Here is a 6,258-nt window from a genome sequence, read left to right as displayed (position 1 = left end):
AGGCTGACCAAACGTGAGGAGGTTAACCAAAACTCCTCCTCAAATTAACAATCATGGAAACTCCACACCAATATCCATGCATTGTACACAAATGTCTCAACACGACATCCACCATCCCTTACCAGTGGCAACTAACTCCTCCAATCACACCAATCAGACTTCAGCTGACCATAAGTACTAGTGAGACAGACATCACCAGTCAATAGTAGATATGCATTGCCAGAGCATATTACCTCAACCAACCTCTAAATCATCATATTCTTACTCCTAGTAAGAACTGCCACTTCTGAACGTGGTGTTTGAATAACAAGATTCATGGTTCCAACCCCCTTTAATGATATCACAATCAGGTTACCCCATTATTGACTGCTAACATCCAGGAGACTTGTCTTCCAACACACCATAGTACTTCAGGGAACAACTATTCAATCCTGATCAAACTGCAGGAAGATGCCTAACAGCAGGAGATTGCACAATGTCACATCTCAACCAGCTCAACTTCTAGGGATGACCTTCTTGAGCACACACCCAGTTGACCATGCTCTTGTCAACTTAGCACACACAGATGTCTCCTCTTCCAGGTCAGGAGTAGGTTCCAAACAGAATTATCCCTTTGTTTGAACCCTAAAAACATCTGCCCTTCAACCAGTAGCTGCATACTTGTTGAACAACATGTTCTAACATCACATAGAACATTGGTTCCACCTCCTTGGAACAACCCTTCCTTGAAGGTCTTCAAGGTCTTCATATACACTACTCAAGAGAGTAAGAGAATCAGTGATTGAGTGACTCTTACCATCCTGAAGTGAGAACGTCATGATGAGTGGACTTGAGGAGACTCAAGTATCTTTGACATCTTCAGTAGATTATGATGAGATCTTGAACACAGCAGCCTTTCATCCACATGAGGGGAAACTACATCAGAGTTTGAGTTTTGTCATGTATTATGCAGCGGAAATCATAATACAACTCAACCTATGAACACACACTTCACCAGATTGGCCTCCAAGACCATACCAGGTTTGAATGTGATTTAGTACGGGCACAGTTGTCCCACACACAGGCCAATAGCCAACCTCCAGAGACAGGTACACACCATTCCTGTCATGAACAGTCCATCCACCTACTTCAAGGGACCATTCAGGGAATTACAGAACCTTACACAGGTTCCAGCATCAGTACTAACATAACTCCTTGCCAGCTACCAGAAAGTATCACCCATGGATCTCATCCAGAGACAGAACAGGATGCCTGCTCTGATACCAATTGAAATTCTGGCGTAGTCAGTATTCAGATGTTCTACTTCAAGTCACGACATCTGATCTAACATTGTACCTATTACAGCAAGACAGTTATTACACTCTGTACTAATGTGCACCTTTTCACAGTGTCACGACCTCTCCTTCTATGTCATCCTAGAAAGGAGGAACCCTTTAGTTATGTGCACCATAACATTCACTTCTGTTGTTTTCCTACACAGATATCAGCACGATGTCTCAATCCTGTTTTGAACATCATCTGTTACATTGTTCCAGTTTGTTGGTCATGTACTTGTATTTCCTAAATTAAAGGTTGTAACAAGTTAAACTAATCTTCACTTATTAAGGAGCTAGCAAATAGATTATTTGCCAGGTTCATTAATTGTAGCTTAGTTATTAGTTTCCTAGATTTTAGATCAGTTGGTGGATTCCTGAAGAATAGCCTGAGAAAAATCCTGAAACAGAAAACTAACCATCCAACAATTTAGCATATGCAGTGAGGAGTGAATGTCACAACATTCCGTTTGACATCCAAGTCCAGAACCATATTCTAAGTCTGTTTGGTTCCTGAAAACAGACTGAGCTAAATTTGCTGTACTGTAAAAGACCAACCAGTCTCTACATCAGCATTAGCTTTCTGGAAGAACTGTCAAGACACCCAGTTTGACAGGTTCACAATGATCTTTTGGCCAGGTCTGTGATGATTTTGAAATCCAGACTTCACTACATACTGAACTGAGATCATCAGCTTATTATACAGTATGTGCTGTTGTTGATGAATGTCAAAACATTCTGCTTGACATTCCAACAGAAGGCTATGTATCAGGTCTGCTATTATCTTGCTGAACAGACTGAGTTACATGCTCAGTTTGGCAGACATGATTATATCATACAGAAGGAAAACAAACACAGGAAATTGTTAACCCAGTTCAGTCCAACATGACCTACATCTGGGGGCTACCAAGCCAGGAAGAAGATCCACTATTAGTAGTATCAATTCAGAGTTAAACTCCCCCGTTTACAACTCATCACTTAATCCCTACCCAATGCAATCTATACCTAGGAACTCCTAGATAGAAACCTCCAGTTTCCATTCCTATCACTACAAATACAATGTAATGTGCAAACACCTTGAACTTGCTTCACAGCTTCATTCAAGAACATAATTACTCTTGCCTACAGGCTTTGAGTAACAAACACTCTCAGGTTTACCACTGAGAAACACATGGTACCCTTCCCACAGATTGGGAGGTTTACCTTACACACACCCCTAAAAATTCATTCTAAGAGGCTTACCTAGACTAGATTACAATAAGCTATTTATAACCTAATCACCCAACTGGATTTGGGCCTTCAGAAAATTGCAGCAGACTTGTTCTTTGCTGTTGCAACTTCAGCAGAAAAATTCTGCTACAAACAAGGTCTTCAAGTTCCTAAACTCTCTCCATATATATCTCCATATTTAGAGCCTATATATATTCTGATTTAGTCTTCAAGACCTCCACAAGGGAGTTAGGATATTCACCAGATATCCTTGCTGATGCCATGAAATATACTGAATTAATTAATTCAGTTTCCTACACATGTGCGATGTCACAGACCTGATGTCGTGACATCGTACATGACATGTTGGTCCAGATGTTGAATTTCTTCAACCCAACATATTAAAACAACAGAGATGATTACATTATTTGTTTTCTAAAATTACTGCCAATCCTAAGGAATCAACACTTCTGTTTGGCCAAAGGAAGCAAGGAAGCTAGCTCAGATCTTCAGAATTCAAAGGTTTACTTCAACTGGTTTTTTCTTCGAAACTCCCTATTCCTTGATCCATTTGCTTGGCTATTGTGTTGTCTGAAGTCCTCTTCATAGAGGCAATTGTTTTGAGTGCTCAATTGTTGAAATCCATGAAGTTCAGTATGAACACCATGATTTTCTCTCTCTGATTTCTCTCTCTATGAGGACCTAGAGGAGAAACCAATGGTACAGGGGTGATGTACATCACCCCAGCTTTCCAGTGATATATGGATCGTGCATTTTAATTAAGTTTTGAAAACCTGCAATTTTGGCCGGAAACTGTGATGTTCACCGGAGAAGACGGTGGTTTCCACCACCGTCCCCACGTGGATGAGTTTCAGCCTTTGGATCAAGCTTCCCAGATCTAATCTTGGCCATTACTTGTTATGACTTTTTTTAATTCAGCATGTGACGCGTTTGACTCTTGCCTACCATGGAAGCGCGCAAGTGGAGCGTCTGATCAGCCACGTCAATTAATGAGGCTTGATCAGACGCTCCTGGTTTTTTTTTATTTTCTTATTTTCTGATTTAATTTCTTTTATTTCCTTTATTTTCAAAAATTCATAACTTCTTCATTTTAATTCCAAAAAATATGGGACCAATTGCATTCTTCTCCATTTAAATTCTAGTTTCTAAAAATGATTTTTATTTTTATTTTATTTTGTCATTTGATATTTTTTGTGAATTTTCTCTTTTCTGGTTATTTTTAATTCATTTTAAATAGTTTTTTATATTCAAAAAATACAAAAATATTTTCCTAACCTATTTGAATGATGATGGATCTATGAAAAATGTTCTCATCAATTTTATAATTGATTTGAGATTTATTTGAGATTTTAATTCAATTAGGTTATTTTTATTCATTTTTAATTGATTAAAAATAGTTTATGACTTTTAAAAATGCTGAATTTTTTTGTCAAACTTTGTTTGACCTTGTTGAACTTGGGATAAATCACTTGGACTTTTCAAAGTTGATTTGAAGTGATTTTGAAGTTTGACCTTTCTTTAATATTTTAATTCAAGTTTATTTTTAATATTAAAAAATGCCAAAAATATTTTGTTCATTTCTTGACTTCCAATCTTCATCTCACTTCTGTTTTTGAGTGTTTGACCATGATCCTCAATATCATTGGTCAACATATGTGGATTGGTACATTTTATTTCATTTAATGCACTTTAATCTTTCCATTTCTATTTCCATTATTCATCTTCTTCATCTTCTTCTTTTTCTCTTTTTGATCAATGAGTTAAAGGTTGATAAGTTAGCATTGATTAGGGAGACTTAATCTTCCTTGATTCAAATCTAATTCATCTTGATCAATTGATCAAGTGAATGACTTTGCATTAAGGATAGGTTGTTTCCTAAATCATGCAAAGGACTTAAACCAATACAAGATCAATTCTCTTTTTCTTTTGGCATGGCAAGTTGTTGGAACTTGGTTCACTAATCAAGACTTCTAACTTGTGTTGTTGCCTACATTATTATTGACCGACCTCAGATAGTTGTGACTTCTACATAAGTCCAATTACGATTTCTTAACATAGCGCTAAATTTGCCTTATGGCACACTAACTACTAACATTAACCATTAACCATTAACATTTACTTTTTGCACTTTACATTTATGCAATTTACAATTCTTGCACATATTATTCATTTGTTTTCTCCTTTGCTCATTGGAGCACATGTTTATGTTAATGCCATTTGCCTTTTGCTCACTTGAGCATATAATTGTGTATATATATCTTTTGTGCTTGTGTTTGTCTGTTTGTTGTGCACCAAATGCAAAGAATTGGACAAAATGGACTTAGACTTTAGGACTTTACCCAAGCTAATGGAGTTTGAAGAGCAACTAGGCCTCATGCCTTTAGAATGCTTAAAGCTTGAAGATGAACATTGAAAGGACCATATTCTAAACTCCCTCTTGTCCATTCTTTGATGGTTGATAGAACTTTTTGATGTGTGTGTTTTTTGTGCTAGGGATTCTAACATTGAGCCAAAATGAGGAACCATTACCATGAGCTTCTAAGAGAGAGGGATCCAAGATACATTGAGGAGCCTTTTCCAAGAATTCATTGATTGTTGATTGCTTGAGTTTATGCTTATGTGATTGCTTATTCCAAAGGATGGGAGCTACTTGGATCATCAATATGATCTCAAGAGAGGAACTCCATTTGTGGTTTTGCTTCTTATCCCTCACCTCTTGTATTGCTTAGGACTTTAGCCATTCTTCTTCTTCTCTCCACTCTAACCCAAGCCAAAACTTTTGTACAAACATTTAACACTAGTTTTCAACATTAGAAACCTAAGCCTTATGCTTTTGATTTTCAAACATTTCTTTTCATAACACTTATTTTGAATTGAATCTTTTAAATCCACTTTGACCATATTTTGTAAATACTTTTCATTGGTAAATATAACCCATTCAAATATCTTTTTATGGTTTCAATGGCCACTTTCTTAATCAAAACTTTTTCATAACCTTTAGCTATTAGGTTTGAGTTATCCTTGAGGTAGATGTAATACTCACCTTTATCCTTAGTGATGGACAATGAGTCTTCCATGCTTATTATAGGGTTAACCCCTCACTAGCATGTTGAAGCTATCCTCACATGGTGGATTTGTGGTTTTAGGTTGAGTTTTCTCCCTTTGATAACAAAAGACCTTAAGGCTTTTGGACCAATCAATCCACTCACTCATTTTGAGATTTTTACCCCGAACTACGAGGTTTTGATCCTAATCTTTTTAAGATGGTATGTAGGAAGTGGGTTCATCCATTCAAACACAAAATGTAAATAAACTTGTATATTCTTTTCTCATCTCTTCAATCATGTTTGCACAAACAAATTTTCACAAAAAATACCAACCTTACAACAAATATGAAAAGGGCTCCCTTAGAGTACTAAGGATGTTTTGGGTGCTTAAAACCTTCCCATTGCATAACCAACCCCCTTACCCAGATCTCTGACATTTTTACTAGTTTTTGATTCGATAAAACTTTTAGGTTTTTGTTCGCTTTCTAACCATTCCTTTGGATGAATAGAAGTGCAGTGGCGACTCGATTTGTATGGTTTACCTTAGATTTAGCCAATATCTCTAATGGTAACGAATACCCCGCTACAGCTGGGGAAGGAAATAAACATCTTCATCACCAGCCCTGCTAGGAGGAAACTATCCAACAAGGAGGAAGCAAATATATCAG

Source organism: Lathyrus oleraceus, chromosome 5, assembly GCF_024323335.1.
Source record: "Lathyrus oleraceus cultivar Zhongwan6 chromosome 5, CAAS_Psat_ZW6_1.0, whole genome shotgun sequence".
NCBI lineage: Eukaryota > Viridiplantae > Streptophyta > Magnoliopsida > Fabales > Fabaceae > Lathyrus > Lathyrus oleraceus.
The sequence above is the reverse complement of the archived record's forward strand: the minus strand, read 5'-3'. Positions refer to the sequence as shown.